The sequence below is a fragment of the Macrosteles quadrilineatus genome, unplaced genomic scaffold (genome assembly GCF_028750875.1).
Source record: "Macrosteles quadrilineatus isolate MER2022 unplaced genomic scaffold, UCM_ALF_1.0 Scaffold_4__1_contigs__length_99947679, whole genome shotgun sequence".
Classification (NCBI taxonomy): Eukaryota; Metazoa; Arthropoda; class Insecta; order Hemiptera; family Cicadellidae; genus Macrosteles; species Macrosteles quadrilineatus.
In genome coordinates this window covers 61,662,698-61,688,730 of record NW_026542597.1, presented here as the reverse complement: position 1 = coordinate 61,688,730, position 26,033 = coordinate 61,662,698, and the positions used below count along the sequence as shown (strand labels likewise).

General features: G+C 36.7%; 1 protein-coding gene across 1 annotated transcript in view; it reads right to left on the bottom strand.

The window, feature by feature from the left end:
* The window catches only part of LOC128991741 (protein trachealess-like), a 217,135-nt gene that overhangs the window by 52,821 nt on the left and 138,281 nt on the right, over positions 1–26,033 (bottom strand). The window lies entirely within an intron of this gene.

Here is a 26,033-nt window from a genome sequence, read left to right as displayed (position 1 = left end):
TCACAATCACCACATCGCACTGAAGGGTGCAAGTGGTGGAGGGGGGGGGGGGGTTGAGACTAATTGTAAGACAGGACTTCAACGTCGCTCATTGGCATATCTTAATTCCATCGGTCGACAAAGGGGTTGTGACTGCTTTAAAATACGTCCTCAACTCTCCAGTGACTAGGGCTGGATTAATGGTCAACGGTTCAGGGGATGAATTGCGGAAACAAGCTATTGTAGCAGGATTTTTGTTATTTTGTAAATAATGTAAATAAATTTTTATCATAAATTTTTAATTTTGGAGGGAAAAGTTTGTTACTATTTAGCATAAAAGGATGTTGAAATTTCCGTGTTGTAGGTTGATGGATATGGTTTTTTAATTGGATTCGCCGGATGGAATGCATAAAAGAGGTAATTTATTGATTTCGATCCGAGTGATTTCCAAACGATTCTTGTCAATGTTAGAATCACGATTTCTTAGATAACAATACGTGAGCACCGGAGACTATTAGTAGAAAATATAGCCTTTTAGACACTCGTAAGCAGTGACGTAGCCAGGATTTCAAAATAGGGGGGGGGGGGGGGTCGACTGACCGGGCCCAGGTAGAAGGGGGGGGGTCCTGGAAAATTTAGAAAATATAGGCCCTAAAACGGTATTTTTTAGCTCTCCTGGCATTGAAAATAATCAACCCCAACGTCAATCCAGTATTATTATATAGTTATACGTATAATTTAACTAAAGAATATTATATTTAGGACCAGAAGGGGGGGGGTCCGGACCCCCAGGACCCCCCCTGGCTACGTCACTGTCGTAAGTGTTTTAAGCGCGACAGAAATTTTACACCGATTTATCATACTTTAGTTCAATAAAATATCTACTATGTGGAATTTTCACGAGTTTTTGGATTCAACTACATGGAATTTTTGTTCGTAGCTGATTCTAACATCAAACGCTCCATAAACTTTGCCCTTGAACGTTCATCTAATTATTTAAATAACCCAATAATACTACAAACAATGTGATAAAATTAGAATTTTTTTTTCCTAGCAGGTCCGACATGCTGCCCACTCTATTGTACATTGTACCGCACATGTCTCACAAAGACCTGCAGACAAAAAGCTATATTTTGTGTGCATTTTCCTCGCACGCCGCGAGAAATTGAAGCTATTACAGGACGTCAACCGGTGGCGAGTTTTCTCATTTTCTCATTTCTCAGTTGTTTTGTGGCGAGCGTGTGCGAGACACGCGGTGTGACAAATCGATGCCACGGTCCTATCTTTGGTTTGGAGATGCTACTACCTCCTATGTAGGTGCCACGGTCCTGTGGTTTGGAGAGGACATTACCTCCTATGTAGGTGCCTAGGTCCTATCTTTGGTTTGGAGATGACACTACCTCCTATGTAGGTGCCACGGTCCTATCTTTGGTTTGGAGATGCTACTACCTCCTATGTAGGTACCACGGTCCTATCTTTGGTTTGGAGATGACACTACCTCCTATGTAGGTGCCACGGTCCTGTGGTTTGGAGATGACACTACCTCCTATGTAGGTGCCACGGCCCTATCTTTGGTTTGGAGATGCTACTACCTCCTATGTAGGTGCCACGGTCCTATCTTTGGTTTGGAGATGCTACTACCTCCTATGTAGGTGCTACGGTCCTATCTTTGATTTGGAGATGACACTACCTCCTATGTAGGTGCCACGGTCCTATCTTTGGTTTGGAGATGCTACTACCTCCTATGTAGGTGGCACGGTCCTGTGGTTTGGAGATGACACTACCTCCTATGTAGATTCCACGGTCCTATCTTTGGTTTGGAGATTCTGCTACCTCCTATGTAGGTGCCACGGTCCTATCTTTGGTTTGGAGATGACACTACCTCCTACGTAGGTGCCACGGTCCTTTCTTTGGTTTGGAGATGACACTACCTCCTGCGTAGGTGCCATGGTCCTATCATTAGATTGGAAATTACAAATAACGAATAAAATTGTGCTTAATCTCTCTTAGCAATCAGTGGAAACAGAAGAATCCCAACAAAAACCGTAAATGGGCTGGGTGTTGTTCAACATCCAGAAGTTATTTAAATGTTTGAAGATAGGAAATCACAAGAAATACCTACTACCTAAAATTTCCACGATTCTGTAGGATTAGTAAGCAGGATGACTAGTCATAAGTCACCAGAAGCCATAAGTCATCATTAGCATAGTTACAGTAGACCTACCCAAAGCAATAAAAAATGTCGATTGATTTTGTATTCTTCAATTACGACAAATTGAAATCACAAATACTTTCTTTACCTTTATATCAGACCGACGATTCGACAGCATTTTTGTAGTTGATCACAATTACAAAAATTAGCTTACCCCTTCTTCATCATGGTTTCAATTAAATTATTATTAAGTTAATGTATTTGTTATGCGTAATAAACAAATCTGTAGAGTTTAATTTTGTTAGACTTACCGTAAGCTACTCATCGTTTCCTGAATACGATTTTGATTCAAGAACAAAAGTGGGATATAAAAAAATACGATTCAGCAAAACATAAGTTGTTTAAATCGCGATAACAGATCCACTGGTAAAATACAGATGTAAAGTTGTAAAGGAGGGGGAGGGGTGTCAAAATGTGATGATCCAGGGGAGAAATAAAATGACGACATTACAGCCGTGCCCCATTTGTCAGGGGACGCTATCATTTTTCAAAATTTAAAAACGACACGGTTGTTGCATTATGTATCGAGGCTTACTGCGGATCTGGGCTTTGGATCGGACCTTGAGTGGTTCGTCTGAGGATAAGCGTGACGTCACTGAGGTGGTTTAGGGGTAGTTCAGGTAGGTAGTAAAAAACAATATGTTGTTTAGGACCTATCAGGAATTACTTTGTGATTTAGAACAACGAATAACACTGCAATAAATCTTTAAAATGCGAGCCTTTGGTATTCATTGTTGTTGTTTGATTTTGTAAAGCTTACAAAAAACCAAATGGTTTGAAGAAGTACAGATTTGCATAAAATTGTTGCTTCTGCTGGCTTCTGTCGTAATACTGATATGTTTAGACCTAATAAAATTAATTACCAACAGAAATCGTACAGAAATCACTATACAATTTCTGTTGGTAATCATTTTTTTTCCTGTATGGTTTGTAATAGTATTTTAGGCGAACCTAAAAGAACACTGTCTCTATTCTCATGGTTAGTCAATACTTCACTCAACCAACGCTGCATAAGGACATTCATTAGTTTGAAAAATTATAGTTTTTATTTCTGGAGACCGTCAAACAAAAAACCTTGTGTTCTTTGGTTTAGGTTTGACCATGATGTCAATAGGTTACATAACAATATCACCAACAACAGCTTAAATTAGAAGGGACCATGTGAAGTAAGCTATAAAATTCCAAACCGATCAAATTTAATTTTGCAAACGAAACCATTCCTATATCGTGAAATACCTTAAACACAACAATTGGATATTTCACCAATGAATTCTGAACTCTGAGAATTCTAAAAACTATTAAATTCTGCTCGGACCAGTGAGCGCGAGAATCATCTCCCCTCACTTCAAGACCAGATTGTCAAGTTACACCCGAGAACGATTCTGACGGAACTGTCCCTGAGAAAGACATTTTTTCTTCTCCCCTCATATCGATGACGAGCTCATTTGTCTAATTAGCCAGGGTCACCCCCCTGTACTAATTACCGGGACCTCGAGTCTCAGTTTCTACTAAGCGAGTTAACTGTGATTGTTGTGATGTTAGCAAGTTTCCCCTTGTTTACACGCTGTGGGTTGTAATTGGGTTAAAAGTTTGTATCTGATTCGTTTATGCTTCAAATTATATGTTAAATGAATGTGATTTTAGGTTTCCAGCTGTCTTGTTCTGGAGAGGATTCTTTCAACGATGGATATATTAATTGCTATAAGTAGTAGTGACTAATGAGATAGTAGACGTCCTATTCTTGTGTTAACATAGTTGTGGGTTTCAGAATAAAAACGGATGTATGTAGTTTAGATCTGCCCCCAACAGAGTGCGCTGACATCAATTGCTGATTTCGGTCAAAAACTCAATCTTTTTACCAAGCCGAATTGAAAGGAAAAATTATTATAAATGAGAACATCTTCAATGGCAGATCAAACAGTCCATCGTATAGCAAAAAAACTAAGGTAGACATTCTAGAGAAACTGGCTAGCACAACATTGTTCTATTGCAATAAACAACATGCTACTAGTCTATATAATGGAAATTTTTACTTCAGTATCCAATAAAGTCAATGATCCTGGCATTCTCGATAATTAACTGTGATAAAAATCTTTGGGATATTGTGCGCTCCATGTAAGTTATGTAATGACTATGTGGATTTCCATAGCCTTCTTAAACCTGAACTTAATGTGTTGTTTACTGTTTTTATTATTGAACACATTATCACAAAACTATCACTCATTTTATGAATATTAATTGTATTTCCTGTCGGTAAGATTACTTTAAATTCCTACTTAGGTTCAACGCTATTTCCCTCCAGTTTCCGTCGCAATGACCATACATAGTCCATCACGAAGGGAATGCCGGGAAAAGACGGATGATCGGAATCTCTCCTGCGTGAAATCAGCTGACGGCCACTGTCAGTGTAACCAACGTACGCGACGCGAGACACGGTCAGCTGATGGATGCAACCAGTGCTGCCAACGCACGTCAAAGGAATTGAAATTTCAAGTTGACAGTACTATAGTAGGGCTTTTTGTAAAAAAAATCTAGTAAAAAAGAAACTGCCCGTCAAATAAAAAATTTAACAATAACAATGCAGTCTTTAAAATTATATGCCCAAATAATTATTATGAAAAACATATTTTTTCTCAGGTCATGCCTTCAAAGTAACGTCGTAGCCAGTTGTACAATAAAAAAACAACTTTAAATTAGGAAACCAAGCCTAACCTACGTTGAAGTTGAATGTGCTTCTGTAATAATAACCAAACTGAACCTGCATCATGAAGAGTTGTATAACCGATCTCTTAACAAACAAATTGTACCAACTACCAAGAAGTCTCTAAGTAAAGTATAGACTCGTACAGTTGTTGCAAATAAATTAAATGTCCAAAATCAAATTCTTTTGATACTACTGTACGGTCCAGACATTATTTCGGACTTGTAAAAATCCTAAATTAATCATTTGATAGGTAGCCTACTATAATATTTACGCTTCCACAGTACCAAATCACTATTTTCGTCTAATAACACCGAAACAAATATTAACGAGCCAAACACTTTTCACACTAGAGTTCCAAACAAATTCTTCTTTGTTATAAGACTTTAAAATCCTAAGGTTCTAAAAGGACTTTCAACCACCCAACATCTCGTTCACTGCACATTTATCACGTTATTGTATAAACACGATATTAATCCATACAACAAGCTCTTTCCAAACATGAAAACTACCGGTGCCACAATCAAAGGCACTACTACCGCATTCTCATTCCCGTCACAGTCGGTGAAGATTTCTGGTGATATTAGATTTTCCGCGTGTTTGCACTGCAACGAGAGGCTTGGATTTTGATAAAATGAAACATAAATATGTTGATGGAGGGGAGAGACCCCAGCCGGAGTAAATAGGGTCTAATCAAGTGGCTCTGACGGCTGATTAGGCATCTGTCTGTCTGCTAGGCTGGTGACCAATAATAGGCCTCCCGAGTCTAGGGTTACAGACAGAAAATTGCACATCCTTGATTTCCAGTCCATTGATGAATTTAACATCTCGGACTTTAGTGCGAGAGAAAAAATATGTTAAATTTCCAGTATATCTAAAAAGGTTTAGGGGTTTCGACTATTTCTTTAATTTTAAATTACGGTGATATAGACACTAAAATAATGTTCTTTTGGAGTCTAAATACGTTGAAAATTTACATAATATACTGTAAACAGTATGTGTTAGGCTGTAATTAAACACAATGGTTTCTAGATACAGGTTATGTGCTATTGAGACATATGCAAAAGATCTGTAAAATACACTTTGCGATGAAGTTCATGTTTTAAATTGTTTATACAGTTACAAATTATAATGTCTTTTTTATATTCATATTTAGATCGTTTAGAATTGTTGGAAACACGTAACATTGTGGAACTCAATCATTTCAGTGTGATTCAACTTATAAAATCCCTTTTCAAACGACGGTTTGGCAATATAGATATTTCAGTAGGGTAGTCTCGTGGAACATGAGAAGCGCCCGCGTATCCTCTAACGCAATATGGGTGCTGAGCTTATATTGCCTAGTCGTACAAATGCAGGCACACAGTCCTAGTGATAGCGTTTTTACAGTAAACGGTTGTAGGGTGCCTTGAAAGTTTGAGTGATCTGGATGCTACAAATAAGACTTACATTTGTCCAGAGAACAAGGTCAAAAAAGTTATATAAGTTACATAAGTACACAAATTTTATTATTTTATGCCAGGAAAAAATATATTTCCAATTGTCTAGCTGATCAGCTGATCCCCACACTCACACATGGACCAATCAAAGCTAACTAGAAGGGTAAACACCTCCGCCCTCACCCTTATTCGAAATGCACATTCGTTTAAGGGACCGCAAAATTTAACTGGGTCCCTCAGGGGTTGGGAAATATTTCAAAATCAACTTTTCAGACACCATGAAATTGTCAATTGTCTCGTATTTGAGTGTTGTATAAGGTCTGCTACACGATTGGGGTTGAATGATTTATGTTTATACTAATAAAATTGCTTTAAGTTTTTGTCTTTCACTGTTCATTTATGTCTCCACAAGTGTTTGAATTAACCATTACACGCAAAAAATTATAACGTTACATACGTTAAAGTAGCATTTTCAGTACCGTTATAGGTATTTATTTTTAAATTTTTATTAACTTTTTGCTTATATGCTCCATTTGCATGTCTTACACTTTTCGTAAGGAAACGATCTTAACTGTGATAAATCGTTAACTTTAACAATTCTATGTTGGATAATATTAAGTCATTAGCTTGAATCCCCATTGTTTTTATTTAGTAGGGTTATGAGTTAATTAATTTTAATTCTAATATTTCTTTTGGGTGTTTTTCGCCATGCGAACTCTTGCCCCATTTTAATTCTTAAACCATTTTATGTTGGGTTAGGATTAAGTAATTACTGTAGCTTAAATCTGCATAGTCCTCATTTGGGGATGTTAGGAGCTCATTTTATTTCAATTTTTTTCACACCAATTGCAATTTTACTTTTTGCTAAGGAACAGTCCTAACCCTAGTTTTAATACTATCCAACCTTAGATAGCATAATTAATTATTAGCACAGTGACAAATTACATCTGAATCCAGAATTTATCTCGTTTAAAATCGAACCAGTGACCTTCGAGCTACGAGATCACACTAAAACCACCCTGAAAATGAATTATTTGAGTACATTTGACACAACTTGGCACAGCAAACAGCAATTGACCGAAATGAATTACCAAGGGATGTAACTCAGGGTCTAAGGGGGTTGTTCAGGGGGGGGGGGTAGCCCAAGGGTAACAAATTACCAACGTTTACCTGCTGGTTGAGTTAATGGGGGCCACTTTGGTTTCAATTAGCCCTTATCAGTGGAGCGATATGCGGCCTAGCGGGACCTATACACCGCGCCACCCTCCAAGAAACAATAGACGGCTGTATTATTTATACATAATCTGCACATCTTAATGGGCCCTTAATTCATAAACTTTATACGAGAGCGGCACACACGTGCGCTATGGCCCTGATAACACTGATAAGGCTGTATCTGCGGGCTGCCACTACTTACATGCTAGATAGAAGGGGGTGGTATTTTAAATAATTAGGGGGTTTTAAAGGTTAATGTGTAACAGTCAGTAATAATTATGGTTAAAATAAAATAAATTATCTTAGTTAAAGTGAAAAGTTTAACGTAAGGACATATAATTAGGATTACAAAAATTACAAAATTATAATGCAGAATTAGTTATGATATATTAGTTAATAATCTTTTGGTATGTTTCAGTTAGTATACGACTACTCCAATAATGGGATGGGCTTTTATTTTAAAACAAAACTAGCTGTTACCCGCGGGCTTTGCCCCGTTTAACTTCTTAATTTTCAAGATTATCTCGTTCGCATGGCTCAATCACGTCCTGGTTGAAGTTTGTTCGCTACGCTCACTCACCTTTAGGTTGGAACTCGTTCGCTGCGCTAACTCGCCTCCAGGTTGAATTAGCATTACACATAATATAAATAAGTCAACCCTAAGTATGTCTTTACATTTTTATCCAAATGCTTAATTTGTGACGCAAAAGCTGAATGTTTACGGCTGTTATGTTAAGCAAATTATTTTATGCCAAAATCTAGTCTACAATCTTAGCGTCGGCTGCTAGACTTTTTAAAAATTAAAACTTAATTTCTAAAAAACTGGGACCCTAAACTAAAATTATGGCTTCAACATTCCCTAGTTCTTAAAATTATCTTTCTTTCAACACAAAAATCATGAAAATCCGTCCAGTGGTTGATTCAGAATCGTGAAATAAAAAAACGCTGTTTCGTTTTAATATTATAGATGAAAGTAGAACCACAGTAATAAATACGGTTACTGTATATATTTAATTTATAATATTCTTAATAGACTATAAGTGTAATTTTTGGGTAAATAGCTAAAACGGTGATAATAAATTGAATACGTCCATGAAAAAAATACTTTATGGCTATAAACCACTCACATTGTATTTAATATGAGTAAAAACCAACAAAACTGGATTCCGTATTTTTAGCAACACTAGTGACTTAATTATTTATAAAATATATTATTAATTCCTTATGTTAAATGTTTTGCCAGTATGCATCATCTAATCATATGAAACATGTCTTGATAATTTAACAGCTGATATTGTATTGTTGTATTGTTATTTAATTAATTTTTCGTTGCTTGCATGTTGTTGTTCACAATTTGCATTTATGGTTAAAGTGTGTTCCTTATGTTATGTTTGTGTTTCTAAAGTTATGGGCTTAATCTGTACCATTTTATGACAGGGATAAACCCGAGCGCAAAAAGTCGGCTTCACGGGTTCAATTAGAGAAAACCCCGGGCCAAATGTCGGGTTCACGAGTCATGGTCTAGCGCAAACTGGATAATCTCGAGCGTAAATAACAATGGTTTTGGTCTTCAACTTAACCCTGCTAGGGGGCAGGGTTAAGGTGACATCATGTCGGGATTATCTCATTTGCTCGTTTATTGTTTTTTTGTTAGCAAAAAGAATGTTATATTCGGATTCGCCATTAAATTCCGAACAATTTCATTACCCTCAACATGATATTTATTTTTTTAATTTTTTTACTACTGATAGCCGAAAACATGCAAAACATCGTAAAAAGTAACAGTTGAGGCATTTTGATTAATTATTACTAAGTAAAAATATAACTAATAGCTTAACATATTCATATAGATTTAAATTGCAATCGAATCTTATTTTGTAAATTATTTATATTTATTTTAGCAATTTTGAATCCTTTTATTTCAGCTGAATAATATCAAAATAAAAATGGTTCCATCAAACACTGTTAGGTTTGTCTAAGATTTTTTATTGTATAAAATTAGTTCAACTTTTGTTCCGCCATAAAATTCATATAAAAAATATGTCATTTTATTTAAGTATCCAAATTTTATTTCGTATGTTTTAAATTATATGTTTATATTATTATGTTTATGATTTAAGATTTGTTAAAGAAAGACCTTTTCATCTGATAATGTCTTAATATTTGTCATATCGGGATTTACAATAAATTGCTTCAATTTGCTGAGGTAAAAAATAAATTCTATAGTTAAATATACAAAACGTTGTATTATAACAAAATATTTTTTGAAATTATAACCTGTTTTCTCATGCTAGGGCTGCGCTCTGCCCGTCTGGCACGCGCTCATGTAGGGGCTTAGTTCTTAGGCCTGCTGTTTGTAGCCCCAATTGTGAACCGATTAAAAAGATCTTGGTGTCATAAAATGTTATTGTAGGTTTGCCATTTTATATTTACGTTTATTACTGTATACGTATGAAGGCATCTCTGCTCCTATAATAGCCAGTTGTTGCTCCAAATTTATTTTTTATACAAATTACTGATACATAAAAGATATTCATAAATCTTTGAAAAGAGCAGTCATTTTATTAAATAATTTGAACGTTTGGATACAACTGCAAACCTGATAAAGTATGTCTTATTTTTGAACATGATTGGTAATCGAATTTTATTGCAAACATTACCAAGATTTGTATAAACTTTTTTAAAACATAATTGCATTTTCCCGATTCAATGTATTCAGTAAAAGTGTATTATTCATAATTCAATGATAAATTGAGTAACCTTCAACTTTAGTATAAAATGAATTCAAGTGCAAGTCCACAACCTTTTATACGATATCAGTAAATACTCTGTTAATTATAATAATTTATGAACCCATCATTATGATGCAATGTCATCCTCTTGTTTTGGGGCTTGTCGACCGCGAGCAGCGGCCCGGCAGGTGGCTGTTGCCAACCTCCCAACGAAAATTCCCAGTTAATCCCCGCTCTTGATCGACGGCCAGCGTTGGTCTCGGCTAAGCTTGATCTCGGCTAACGCTCTATGTCGTGAACCCATTTTTTGACCGTCGGTTAAAATTGGTCGAGATCAACGATAACCGCGGGCCACGAAACCCCGTACTCGTGAACCGCCTCTTAGTAAGTAAAGTGGTACATGGATTTCATAACTGTTATTTTTCTAGAGACCGTTGTATTTAACCACAACAGGCTATGTTGCTGGTATTAAATAAAATAATTTTAATTGATGAATAAGATAATATCTGAAAATCTACTGTATGTTTGTAGCATGTATACAATTAGATTCAAATCGTTCTGCACCTACTGTAAGCTTATGGTAAACCGTATCAGCTTAACACTTTGATAATGCCACGAATGCCATACTCGTTTCTAATGAAAAAAATTTTCTTTTCACAAGACATTGTAAAATATTCTTTTAAAACTTCTTTAATTACAGTCAAAACACTTTTTCCTCTACCGGGGTGGATGGGGTGACGATTAGCCCCTGTAGGGGGGTACAAGGGGGGTTACTTTATAAATAATGACTCAACAACGCCTTGGATGATAATAAAAATGAATTAACGATGCAGACCAGAAAGGGCTGCAATTTTTACCGCCCCGAGATGATTTAAGAGCCGCAGATAAGGAGGCTTCTGATTCTTGTTGTCAGACTTTTTAGCGTTTTATTCCACCCCAGAGATTCACCCTCGTTTCATATTTATTTCACGCCGGATTGAAATATGTTGCCGCGTCCGCGATATAGCACAACATTAATACTGAGGTCTACAGCTGTCTGAGGTTGGAGAAATGGGGAAAAGCTGCGGGCGAAGTTAGTATTAAATTGTAAATAAAAATTATTTTTGTGATTTTTGTTGTTAATAATTTGTCTGATCTATGATTTTTCCTCACCAGGACCATATTAGTACTGTAGGCTACATACACTGGCTGTTCAAAGACACTAAGTAATGTTTTTAAATATTTTAGAAATATTTAGTTCTCACAGGCCACTAAGTTCCCATGTCATCCATAAAATTTGATCAAATCTTATTGAATCTTTGAGAAATACAAATCTTCAACATACCAACAGTATATGTGCTTATATATTGTCTTTGCCCGTATATACTGAAATTAGATATGTTTTTTTTATTTAATAACAAGACAAGATGGTAGACTCTTTTACAACTTAAACAATGTTCATTTTGTAAATTTAAAAACATAACGACCAGCTATGATTTAAAACTAAATAAATCTCGCAATGTAATACCATTAATACCTTTGACAAGTAATACATTACATAAACTTGCCAATTCTCTAAATTTTGTATTTCATAGATCTCTAACGACAGTATTTCAAATGGATATAAATACTTATTTATTGTGTGATTAGAAAATATCTGTACATATAAAAGGCAAATCCAAACCCCAATTTCTCGGAGGGCTCAAGAAAACATAATAAAGGTTTTTTTTTTATCGAAAAGGTATTTTATTTAGGGGGTTTCAATCCCTTTTCCGACTTACCTTTCAGTATTTCATCAGTTACTACATATAAGGTTAATTAGCTTGTTAATAAGCTTTATCAAAAAAGAAAAAGCTAGAATTACTTTTAACACATTTGAAATAATTACCCATCCTACCAGTCCCATCTGTGGACCTGTAAAACCCCAGAAAAGCTAACAAACCCTAACGATCCAATCTTTTTTTAACGATTGCCGTAGAGGCTATCGGTGTGAGAGAGTGTTAGCGAGTCTGGGGGGTTGGGTAAGGTGGGGAGGGGGGTTAGGAAAACTAAGTTAGTGACTACAAAGCCCAATGACAAGCAGTGATCGTCTGATTGGAAGAGGACAACAATGAGTGACCAAAGTGAGTTACGGAGTGTCCGAATGTCCAGGGGTGAATATAGAGTAGGTGTTGTCACTCTACAGTTGAAACTGTTGATTTAATCACTAATGTATTTTTTAGAGAAAGTTGTGAGTAATATAAAAAAGCAGGTAGTAGAAACTAATTACGCAAAAGAAAATTTGATTCTTCAATTCAAACATAGCTGAGTTGTTTTTCAAGTTTCAAGACTTTTGTTGTGTAAAATCTTTCTTGGTTTAAGTTCGCAAGGGAGTTATTTCTGACCAAATTTACAAAGATTATTGGCTATAAAAGGTGTTAGAGATACATAAACATGTTTATCTAGGATCGGGATTGAATTAATAACTAACTTGAAGTGGATTTAAACCATCAGAAAAAAATTTATACTTACCTGTAAATGTCAGATAGGCGAGATACTGATAATGAAAATTAAGGTACTCCTGATTCAAATGATAAACAACAGGTTTATGTTAATATAAATCGTAAAATTGTCTCCTTTTAAAATTTCTACAAGGCTCACGGTTTTGAATAGGTGTTTAACCTAGAATGTTTAATTTACTAAATTTTAACTAGGTACAGTACTATGGGCATCTCCGTGATACAAATTATGTTGGAAAATATTTTAATTTGGAAAAATATATTATGTAAAGAAATTAACACAATCTCATGGAAAAGCTATGAAAGTCTTTTCAATCGCCCTGAATTATTTTGAAAAAATACGTAGGCTCAAGTAAATTATAAGATTATTTTAAATTATGCGAAAGCACAACAAGCAAAATTTAAGTATTGTTGTAATGGCAAAATAGTGTAGATGATTCTAGATTCTCTACAGACTGGAGGAAACATATTCTTTATTCTCCAATATACAACACTTCCTCAGTTGAATGATTCAAAGGTAGACAGAAGCAGAATATCAGACAAAGTTGGAGAGTTCACAAACAGAGGCAGACGTTAGTTTAATGTATACAAATCAGATTTCGAGGAAACTTTGCCGAACCGCCATAGCTACAGCCACTCGCTGCATACTAATATTACGCTGAATAATAAAAAGAGTTGGCGGCTCGTCAAAGGAAAAAATAACAGCCGAGATAGGGCGGGTCGTGGAGGGCTTTAAGGTGATAAGGGATTTGGTTTTAAAGATTTTTGAATTTGGAAATTTCACTCCTTCAAGATTTAGTTCTTACTGAGTGTAATAGGTTCGGAAAAATCTTTATAAGAAAAATAAATAATTTGTTGGATTATAAACATTTTCTTGACTCAAAGACGTTCATCATGCAGTAAAGAAATGTATAGTCCCGACGAGATCGTATGCAAAGCACAAATATGATGATTATAGTCTAGCACGTCATGTAACCCAAATTTATAGACCAGTTGATTGACCTACATGCTGATTTTACAAATTTGGATTACATGACGAGGTAAATTATACTATCATATTGTCATTATATATACTAATCCAGGGGCCCCCTACGTTAAATATATGTACAGCTTTTCAAAAGCATACACTACTAAAATTTCTGGTTTACTATTAAACTATATGATGTCGAATAAGTATTGGACTGAAAACAATGGTAGTGGGTTGGATTGGAGAGGTTTTATCTCAATTTTGTCGATTCAGCAGAACTATTTATGGTTGGTTGTGTTTTAAAGTTATTATTTTATGTTTTTAACCATGGATTAGTAATTTTGTTAAAACACAAACGTTTTAGAAAAATTCAACCAATTCTCATAAAATTCAAGATATAAAACAATATTTCTCGAAATCATAATATTCTTGAAAAATCCAACTACTACTTTTAACCTCACCTTTCCCGAGGTTTTTTTTTAGGACAAGGATGATTTTGACATTATAATTACTAAACAACGTACGTACAGTACCTGTAATTTGTTTTAACAACTATGACTACATAAACCTTAAAGTCCATGCAATAACAGCAGAAAATCGGTAAGGAGGGACGAAACGGTGGCTCCTCACGTCAGCTCTAGGGGCTGGTGTCCCTTGGGTATTTGCCCCACTGGCTCTACTGGCCGACATCGCCACTGTGACAGTCACAGTTGTACTGGGGTATTAGGGTAATGTGGCTCGAACAAATTAGAGGGTGAAGGAAAATGTAGGGGTTGGCGAATCTCAGATTAGCTTTGTACTAGGGAAGAAAAAGAAAATGTAGATCATATTGGTTGTTTGAATTAAATAGAGTGTTGATAACCATTTGAGTCATAAATGTATGTAATGATTAGTGGGTTGTTTATTCCACGGTTCAAGTATTAACAGTTTTGCCAAACAACTTTTTGGACAAAAGTTTGCTTTCTGTATTTCAGTTCCTAAAACCTTTAACCAAGGCTTAATAAACGGTAAAATTTCATTATCATTAAAGGTGGTCAATTAATCATATTCTCTTACCATAGCTGAATTTTACTATTTTCATACAATTATTTTAATAGATTTTCACCTTATTACAAAGGATCGGTGAGTTTGATGTTGTTAACTTTATAAAACAGAACGTTGCAACATTTTAGTTTAGTTTTGTAATTTAACTTTGATTTTGTATTTTAACTGGTATTCCTTTAACTTTTGTTATAAATAACATCTGTAGGCACAGTGAAATTATAAAATTACTTTTATTCCATTACTTCAATCAGTAAAAATATAAAATTTTGTTTACAGAGGGAGAATTTTTGTCATGTGGACCATTTTGGGGAAAATCAAAAAGACGTAGAAACAGTCGATTTTCCACGAATAAATACACAAAACGTAAAACAATACAGAGTGAACATCTCCCTTCTTGTTTCCAAATCTTAATCTGAGTTTATCACCTTGCAGGAGTGGTTTACACCCCAGACAGTCTATCACTGCGGGTGATTACTAACATTTGCATAGGGAAATGAAGAACCTCCAACACAAGTTTGACACTCGCAGTCCCCTACAAGTCGGTCTTGTAGTCGTAAAAACATAATGAGTATGTCTTCTACATGTTTACCCGGTTTGAAAATATTTATCAGTCAAGGGTTGGGTTAGGATTAGTCAAAAATGTGTCATTCATCACTTTTCATTGTGAAAAAGCTTTCCAGCTAACATTTCGAATAAAGTCTAGAAAGCTACAGTCTTTATTTGGGCGATGAATTGCGAACCCAATTATTGTGTTTAATTTTACTGTTCTTAAACATTTATTTTTATTTTTGCAATAAATTGATGAATATTTATATCTCAAGTGCGAAGTAACTCAATAGTTCGACATCGGCCGTGATGACATAACATGTCCCGATGTCTGGTTTCTCCGAGATCATAAAACTAAAGCCTTCTTATTGTTTTCTTGCACTATAAAAATTTAAACTTAACCACCCCATTGATTTAATTCTTCCTAACATTTTAAGTGAAAAGAAGTTGAATATTACAAACTAATTTATACAGTAAGAAGCCAAAGAATGTACAGTAGAGATGTAAGTTGATGTTGTTTATTTTCGTAAAGTGTCAGGCCTTATACTATATTAATTTAATTTGTGTGCTTTATCTTTTCTTTGAAATTCTCTCCCTGTGTGTAAATGCAACCCAATACACTCCCTATAGTTCGACATTTCGAATAGTCGACACTACCTTACTCAACAAATGGTCCATTATCGAGATAATACTTATACCGTAGCTTGGTAATATCAACTGTGCATGAAAAATGATTGAAAACTGTGTGTGGCTAGCTATTAATGGTTAATTTGAGAACGATGAGTAGTTGATATTTTTGTGACAATTGGTCGTAAGAACGGTCAAATCATTCAGCAGTTTAAAAGTTTGTTAACTTCAAAACCTCAAACAATTGTGCATTATCAAATACAAATTCCCAGACAATTAGAACTGAACAACTTCGATATGCAAACACTACATACTTGATCATGTATCTTCTTATCACTATCTTATCAATGATATATGCAAGTACACGGGAGCAAGACCGCCACCGCATGCTGGAACATGTTGGCTTGATTCTTATCACCGATGATAAGTAGCTGGAGTGCTCCAGGCAAGGTCATTTGTCATTCCTTATCGAGGGACCTCCATTCATAATCGAATGTAGTTACTGTATAATCGAAATGTACCTGGAAACAATTTATGTGTTTGTTTTGGTTTAAAAGAGAATAATTTTAAGTTTAAATGGGACTAAATTATTTAGTGAATTTTAAAATAAATATTAGGAATTAAAATAGAATTCAAGAGATATTTCATTTAGTTTACTAAATAGTACGTGATTTATTAAACATGTTTCTCAAAGGTGAAGACATTTATAAAGAGAGTTTACATACAAATTCTTGGCCGTAACTTCAGGCTATAATCAAAACTAAACTATCAAATTTGTCATTTATGGAGCAGATCATTCTCAATAGCATAAAACTAAAGAACATTTTTGAGTCAACGTAAAATTGATTGTTTAGTAATGTAATTAAAGCAAATACTTCAAAAGTTAAAACCCTACCAAAGGAGATTGGAGATTTACACTTCTCTAACATAAATGGAGACTCTATATAAACGTGCGAAGTTCTCTCTCTCCGAACTCAATTGAGATTCAAGGAGGCACAATTAGAATTTAGAAGACAAACAAAGTCCAAGTATTAAGTTTGAAAGTCGGCTCAGTGACGCAGATCCCAGGATTTGGTCTAATTATGGGTCTAACTTTCCCAACTCGAGATCTTCGAGGAAACCTTTATCTGGGGTAATTAAATATAACGCGGCTTAAACGACTCAATTTCGCATTTAATTTATGGCAATTTACACACTTTCAATAAAGTGGGAGTGACTTGATGTTGAATTATATCTTGACGATTAGACATGCTTTGAAAATTGAATTCGAGGTTTTGAACTCGAGTAGAAGTAGAGAGGATTGAAAATTTCACTTAATTTTTTCATGAAAGCTGATTGTAGGACACGTTACACGCAACGCTAAACACAAAACACGTTACAACAAAAAAAATCTAAATCACCCCTCACACACGGTCCCACACCCCTCACCTGATCACCCTACAGTTGGGAGTCATCACCCTATCTATCACCTCAGAATACACGATCACCCCTCACACACGGTCAACTAGAGATTGAATACCTTCCACCAGTCATCTCCGTGTACCTCTAGTAGAGCACAGTCAGTATTGTGACAGTACCATCACCTGATCACCCTACAGTAGGGAGTCACCCTATCTATCACCTCAGAATACACGATCACCCCTCACACACGGTCAACTAGAGATTGAATACCTTCCACCAGTCATCTCCGTGTACCTCTAGTAGAGGACAGTCAGTATTGTGACAGTACCATCACCTGATCACCCTACAGTTGGGAGTCATCACCCTATCTATCACCTCAGAATACACGATCACCCCTCACACATGGTCAACTAGAGATTGAATACTTTCCACCAGTCGTCTCTGTGTACCTCTAGTAGAGGTCAGGCAGTATTGTGACAGTACCATCATCTGATCACCCGACAGTAGGGAGTCACCCTAGCTATCACCTCAGAATACACGATCACCCCTCACACACGGTCAACTAGAGATTGAATACCTTCCACCAGTCATCTCCGTGTACCTCTAGTAGAGCACAGTCAGTATTGTGACAGTACCATCACCTGATCACCCTACAGTTGGGAGTCATCACCCTACAGTTGGGAGTCATCACCCTATCTATCACCTCAGAAAACACGATCACCCCTCACACACGGTCAACTAGAGATTGAATACTTTCCACCAGTCATCTCCGTGTACCTCTAGTAGAGGACAGTCAGTATTGTGACAGTGCCATCACCTGATCACCCGACAGCAGGGAGTCACCCTAGCTATCACCTCAGAAAACACGATCACCCCTCACACACGGTCAACTAGAGATTGAATACCTTCCACCAGTCATCTCTGTGTACCTCTACTATAGGACAGTCAGTATTGTGACAGTACCATCACCTGATCACCCGACAGCAGGGAGTCACCCTAGCTATCACCTCAGAAAACACGATCACCCCTCACACACGGTCAACTAGAGATTGAATACCTTCCACCAGTCATCTCTGTGTACCTCTACTATAGGACAGTCAGTATTGTGACAGTACCATCACCTGATCACCCTACAGTAGGGAGTCACCCTAGCTATCACCTCAGAATACACGATCACCCCTCACACACGGTCAACTAGAGATTGAATACCTTCCACCAGTCATCTCCGTGTACCTCTAGTAGAGCACAGTCAGTATTGTGACAGTACCATCACCTGATCACCCTACAGTTGGGAGTCATCACCCTACAGTTGGGAGTCATCACCCTATCTATCACCTCGGAATACACGATCACCCCTCACACACGGTCAACTAGAGATTGAATACTTTCCGCTGGTCCATCAACGTTGCCTTCCGCTACGGTGCCCCACTTTATAGACTGTCTGAAAGACCTTTTTGTTGCTTTATCAGATTAATTTGAAAGGTTTTCTACGAATCATCATGGTATAACGAAATCCGCAGGGTTGTCAAATTTAATATTATGTTTTTTTATTAATGATTATTTAGGTTCGTTTAGCGGAATAATTCACTGTTAATTTAAAATTCGTTGAATATATCCGATACCCAAACTGTAGCATTAAAATGTATTATATAAAATATAAATATAAAACGGATGATTCAGGAATATCTTACTGTATTTTAACACAATACTTTGTCTATATCAGCTAGTAATCGTGGTTGTCAAATGGACCTGTAGAAAAAACAACAATCACAGACAATTTTCAAACATTAAAAAAATCGTGGTACACATACAACGTAGATTTAAAACCCTTTTAGTTTAACTCAAATAATGTAATTCCTAAACGAAATTCTTAGCTTTGTGAGAATATTTACCGATCAATAACTTTACCCTCTGGCCCCCGGTCTGACACAGTGACAACAATATGAGTTAATCCAAGGAGGTGTGACTCCCCCCTGCCCCCCTGTCACCCCCCTGTACCCCTGTCGCTCCACACGCCCCCGGGTCATCATTTATCATAGCAGCCCAATTTCGCAACCATCATTTTTCATCGCCCCCGTCGATCTCGTCCCGTTTTACAAGGGCAGTTGACCGCTCTATGAATGAGATATGTCACATTAAGCTCCAAATCTGCCCCAAAGCCTTCGACAAACCGTTGGAGCCTGTCATTTATAAAGGAGATGAGCACGCTTACAAGTTGATGGGATTCATTTTTTTGGTACCACGTGAAGGGCCGTGTTCGGATATCAAGATAAAGTACTTGCGATCGCTGATTGTGAAGTCAATTGGATGGGGATGAAGAATGTTTTGTATTGTAGACGTTCCGTTTATTTACTGTAAGATAAGTTAACATGTTTTAGTAGATTAAGGTATATGTAGAAAATATATTGTAAGACTCACACGGTTTCTGATTTCTAAAATTCGTAAATCAAATTTGTACAATATTTCGAACGAAAACTCAAATAATTTAGGTATCAACGACAGTGAATTTGTCATTTGTTGACATATCACACCCCGTCGGTGAACTATTGTTGACAACAAAGAACTGCCTAAGCAAACAAAGTTAACCTATAACAATAATAAAGCAAAAGTTCAATGATTATTCAATGGTTATTACATAGCAAAAATTCATTAAAATTATATTTCCTGTCTTAGCATTGTAGGGGAATTAAAATGCTGATAAGATGTTGATATTTATTTGAGTGTTTCGCGAGGTATTCTAAGATCCATTGGTTCCACTACCAACTAGACCTAGCTTTCTTTTACATTCCACATTGGCAAAAAACACACCAAGTTATATTGCATTAAAAACTATAAACCGATACAACTTTTCAATACCAACACCAACAACACGAATATTCAACCAAAGGTGATGATACCCGACGTCGACATACCCCCCCCCCCCACCTGTAGCACGAAGGGGGAGTTTTTAATATCTCTAATCGCAGCTATTAGCTCGAGTCGACCAATTATTTACTCTCGGTCGGTGACAGTTTTGGGGGGGGGGGGGGGGTGATGGATGAGCAAATGTTAGGTCGGACTGCGAGAGTGAGTATATTAGCACTTCATCTGTTATGTAAACATTGTCAGCCGATTGGTCTGTTTAGGACTGTGCTTGGAGTTTCATTTTCTGTTTTATTGTTATTTTGTTTCTTGTTTTCGTCACCGTCGTTGTGCTGGTATTAGGTACACGCACGGATGTTGGGATGTTAGAAACGAAAACGGCATGGATCATAAACACAAACAAAATAAATTATGTCACTGACCCGAAAATAAAGTGTTTTATTACTTTTTTGAATGGAACTGTAAACAAACGGCTATTGGAAGACACATTCAGGCCAGTGCCTTAATTTGTTTACGATCCATAAAATTAGTGTTGTAATATTACAAAAATATCAAATTTAACTTATTTATAATACAGTAAATGGGTATGTATAATATGAGGATATATTTAGCTTTTAAATAAAATTGGGAAGGACTTAACAATGAAAGTGGACTATTACACAACAACAACAATTACTATGGTATATTAATTACCATACTAATCCCCAGCTATTTAATTTCTAAAGTTTGTTTATTTAAATTTTATATTATATAAAATACGTATCCTCCTATTTTACGTAGTTTTGCATACACAGTTAATAAAATAAAATACAAGTATGGATTCGATATTAGAGTAATAACCATTTTAAAGCTGTAACTACTTGGACTTAGGTATAATATCAGTAACATTGTGGTCAAAGAGCATTTTTATATTGATATTAGGAGGGACATAAAAAGGCTTGTGTTGAATTTCATAAGCTTAGCATGAAATAAACAAGGTTTCATCAATATAAATTTCCCTAATAACTACTACAGTAGGCCACTATAGAAGGGCACTATGATATGTAGTATGTACATATTTTTCTCTAGATAAGAATAACATAGGACGCAACGGATTGTGTTTAGCACTTTAAATATTTAGAAGACAAAATGGGTTAAAAACTATATTGTATTAAACTCGTATCCCTTCTTCTAAATTGAGCGGTGATAATTCATTATGTTGAAAATGTTAATGTAAAACTCTAAATATAATTTTCTATAATACATATTCACCCTTTCTTTTCCTTTCATACTCTAATAATTTTACCCAGTTTTTTTTTTATTATTTTCGTAATTTTAGGAACCCTTACCAAAACATGCTTCGGACATAATTCTTATCATGAATACTTATAACTGCTTCCCTAATAGTAAGCTAAAAAGGTTAAAATGTGAAAATATTATTACGGAAATCAGTTCTCATTTTTCACAGGTCACTAGAAGTTCCATGATTTGCCGTAGCAGCGCTAGCAGCCACGAGGACGACAGTTACATCAGGATCCGCCAGGATGCGCCTACTGCACTACTGGCGCTGTCGTCGTGTCGAGACGATTACAAACAATAAACATTTTTTTGATTTTACAATGAGTTTTAGAATGGTTATAGGTAACAAATTATTCATCTAGTGTTTTAGGTGTACAAGCAATAGAACAATTATATTTTATTTAAGTCTAGAATCTTGAGAATAATTGTGTTGTTTCAGGATCATTACAGCCATTGATTTGATACTGAAATAGACACCCTATCTAATTCGACCTATCCAATATTTTATTCGTGTTAGAACATGGTTGAATGAGCAGAGTGTGCTAAAGTTGAAAAAAGTATGTTCTCTCTCATTTTGAAAACTTTGATGATTAATGTGATAGCTGGAGCAGGGGACGGAACCAGAGTGACATAAGAAGGGGCAGGAAATGTAGTCAAAGTGACGAAAGCTGAGCAGGAGGTGGAGCCAAAATTAACCTGGGAGCAGCATGAGATGGAACCGAAATAACGTAAGAGGAGCAGGAAATGTAGTCAAAGTGACGAAAGATGAGCAAGAGATGGAGCCCAAAGGAACCTGGGAGCAGCATGAGATGGCACCAAAATGACGTAACAGGAGCAGGAAATGTAGTCAAAGTGATGAAGAGGAGCAGGAGATGGAGCCCAAAGGAACCTGGGAGCAGCATGAGATGGCACCAAAATGACGTAACAGGAGCAGGAAATATAGTCAAAGTGACGAAGAGGAGCATGAGATGGAGCCAAAAGGAACCTGGGAGCAGCATGAGATGGCACCAAAATGACGTAACAGGAGCAGGAAATGTAGTCAAAGTGATGAAGAGGAGCAGGAGATGGAGCCCAAAGGAACCTGGGAGCAGCATGAGATGGCACCAAAATGACGTAACAGGAGCAGGAAATGTAGTCAAAGTGACGAAGAGGAGCAGGAGATGGAGCCAAAAGGAACCTGGGAGCAGCATAAGATGGCACCAAAATGACGTGAGAGGAGCAGTAAATGTAGTCAAAGTGACGAAGAGGAGCAGGAGAAGGAGCCAAAAGGAACCAGGGAGCAGCATAAGATGGAACCAAAATGACGTGAGAGGAGCAGTAAATGTAGTCAAAGTGACGAAGAGGAGCAGGAGATGGAGCCAAAAGGAACCTGGGAGCAGCACGAGATGGGACCAAAATGACGTAACAGGAGCAGGAAATATAGTCAAAGTGACGAAGAGGAGCATGAGATGGAGCCAAAAGGAACCTGGGAGCAGCATTTGATGGGACCAATATGACGTGAGAGGAGCAGGAAATGTAGTCAAAGTGACGAAGAGGAGCAGGAGATGGAGCCAAAAGGAACCTGGGAGCAGCATGAGATGGAACCAAAATGACGTAACAGGAGCAGGAAATATAGTCAAAGTGACGAAGAGGAGCATGAGATGGAGCCAAAAGGAACCTGGGAGCAGCATTTGATGGGACCAATATGACGTGAGAGGAGCAGGAAATGTAGTCAAAGTGACGAAGAGGAGCAGGAGATGGAGCCAAAAGGAACCTGGGAGCAGCATAAGATGGCACCAAAATGACGTGAGAGGAGCAGTAAATGTAGTCAAAGTGACGAAGAGGAGCAGGAGAAGGAGCCAAAAGGAACCAGGGAGCAGCATAAGATGGAACCAAAATGACGTGAGAGGAGCAGTAAATGTAGTCAAAGTGACGAAGAGGAGCAGGAGATGGAGCCAAAAGGAACCTGGGAGCAGCACGAGATGGGACCAAAATGACGTAACAGGAGCAGGAAATATAGTCAAAGTGACGAAGAGGAGCATGAGATGGAGCCAAAAGGAACCTGGGAGCAGCATTTGATGGGACCAATATGACGTGAGAGGAGCAGGAAATGTAGTCAAAGTGACGAAGAGGAGCAGGAGATGGAGCCAAAAGGAACCTGGGAGCAGCATGAGATGGAACCAAAATGACGTAACAGGAGCAGGAAATATAGTCAAAGTGACGAAGAGGAGCATGAGATGGAGCCAAAAGGAACCTGGGAGCAGCATTTGATGGGACCAATATGACGTGAGAGGAGCAGGAAATGTAGTCAAAGTGACAAAAGATGAGGAGGAGATGGAGCAAAAGTGACGTATGAGGACCTGGGGATGGAGCCAGTGACGTAGCTAAAGTCTAAGTAGGCAGAGTAAGGAGTGACGTAGCCGTTAAAAGCTCTGTCAGCCCGTCACGTGTCACCTGTCAGGCTCCTCTTCAAATAAAACAACTTTAATTGCGACTCAGCATCAGCCAGTGACCTGGCTCATTACCATAGTCAACATAGGCTTTGTTTGGCTACGTGCCGCCGCCGCTGCAGTTAGTCACTGGTCGAAAACCTACTAGAACCAATTAAGTGCCTATTACGTCTTATTATGTGTGTCTAGTTTTCTAAGCTAAGAGTAATCTTTGGGTTAAAAACTTAAAAATTAACTGATTGCACGAAGTAAATAATTAGTTTACGTAGTTTCTTGTCAATATGAAGTCAGATCATACTATATCAATTCTGTTGTTTAGAATATGATATTCATTCCGATTTTAGGTCCAATGGAGTTATAATATGTATACTCAACAACGTATTTCATACACATACACAGTACTTTTTGGAGGTGTATGTTGCAAATCAAATAATAGTTGGACACGCCAAAAACAATTTAAAGTTAACTAAACATACATTATGCTCGTGATTATGCATATTAAACTAAATAGTTAGCTTTTGGTAAACTCCTCGAAATGTGCAACTTAAATTCGGCTTTTACAAATTTGCATGCTTAGACTAATAGAATTCTGTAACAATAAGAATTGAGAACGAAGAGAAAATGGTTTTATAGAAACCTTAAAGTTTTCAAAACTTAAATTGGACTTTAAGGTTACATGTCTTACAAACAATGCCTTGTAGATCACCTCAATACACCCACAACTCCCGCCAAAACTGACCACCTCGTCTAATGAGAGCTTGTGGAATGTCCCCTACGTCTCCCTCCAATACCGCCCTAACATAAATCATGCTCAACGACTAACAGCCCAATATCCTATCATTTATATGGAAATGCACGGAAAATCTTGAGTCATTTAGAGATATGAATGAAAAATTCTGTCGTGAGGGCTCGTAGACAAGGGTTGTGGGGATGGGACAGAGTCCATTTGTAAACCTAAACATTCTGACCCTTACAGATAACAGCTGGGATGGAATAGGTTTTGTTTCTGATCGGTTTGGATCCCTAGTTTGTTATTGGATGTTATCTGAATTTGCGAATCATTGGTTTACCGGTGGAGTTATTGAGATGAAAATCAGTTCAGTTTATTCTTACTGAATTAATTCATTATTTAATATTGTATTATCAACGCTGGCTTTAATTTAATCAACATTCAATCGTGTTGAATCTGTTTGTTATGTAAAGTGAATAAATCTGGTACACCAAAGACAAATAAATACACAAAAATAAAAAACATGTATTAGAAACTAAAATTGAACTAAGACCCTTAAAAAATGTGGTGCAACAAAACTACCGGTGACCAACGTTTGTCAAACAAAACTGTTTTTAAAATTAAGATGTTATACAACAGTGGTAATAGTCAGGTTTTTGAGCATAGTGTGATGAGTACAATCATGATTTATCAAATTCCAAAAGTTTATGGGTTATTATCCCTCTCTTTTGCGAAAACTTTAAATTGAATTAGTAATTATGGTGCTTTTGTAAACAGCAAAGAATTTATAAGTCAGTTATACTAATAAGCGTTCATAACATGGAGTTTTTTATATTATTTTTTCTATTATACATCCTTTGAATCCAGGCTTTTTTTAACTCCAATAAACTACATCCATGTAGGTCCATACTCATATTAAGATTTGTATTTAAATAAAAAATATCTGAAACAAATTTTAAACCGACAACGGAGTGCTATCCAACCAAATAACCGCAAATATTCCAGCCGACATTCCAATACGGGTTTATTGTCGGATTATTAAATCAGAAAGCTTGAGCCGTCAATATAAGAAATGTTTTAAAGAAGTGAAGCTCAGGGGAGGGGTGAGTATATGAGAGGCGAGGACAATAAATTAACAGCTTAAAGGGGGGCGAGCAATATGCTAGATGCCTGTAGATACTCAATCATGTGCGGGAGATACCACTACCCCTCCCTAACCACCCCTAGAGTCACCCCCTACTGACGTGGGCACTAGAGTGGATTGGTCGTTGAATTGGTTAAACACTACTTTTGATCAATTAAAGTATGTTTATAAAATGTATTTACTGCATTAGAATTTTGCTTAAGAGATTTTTGTAAGGGAACAGTCTAAACCCTGGTCTTGTTACTATCTA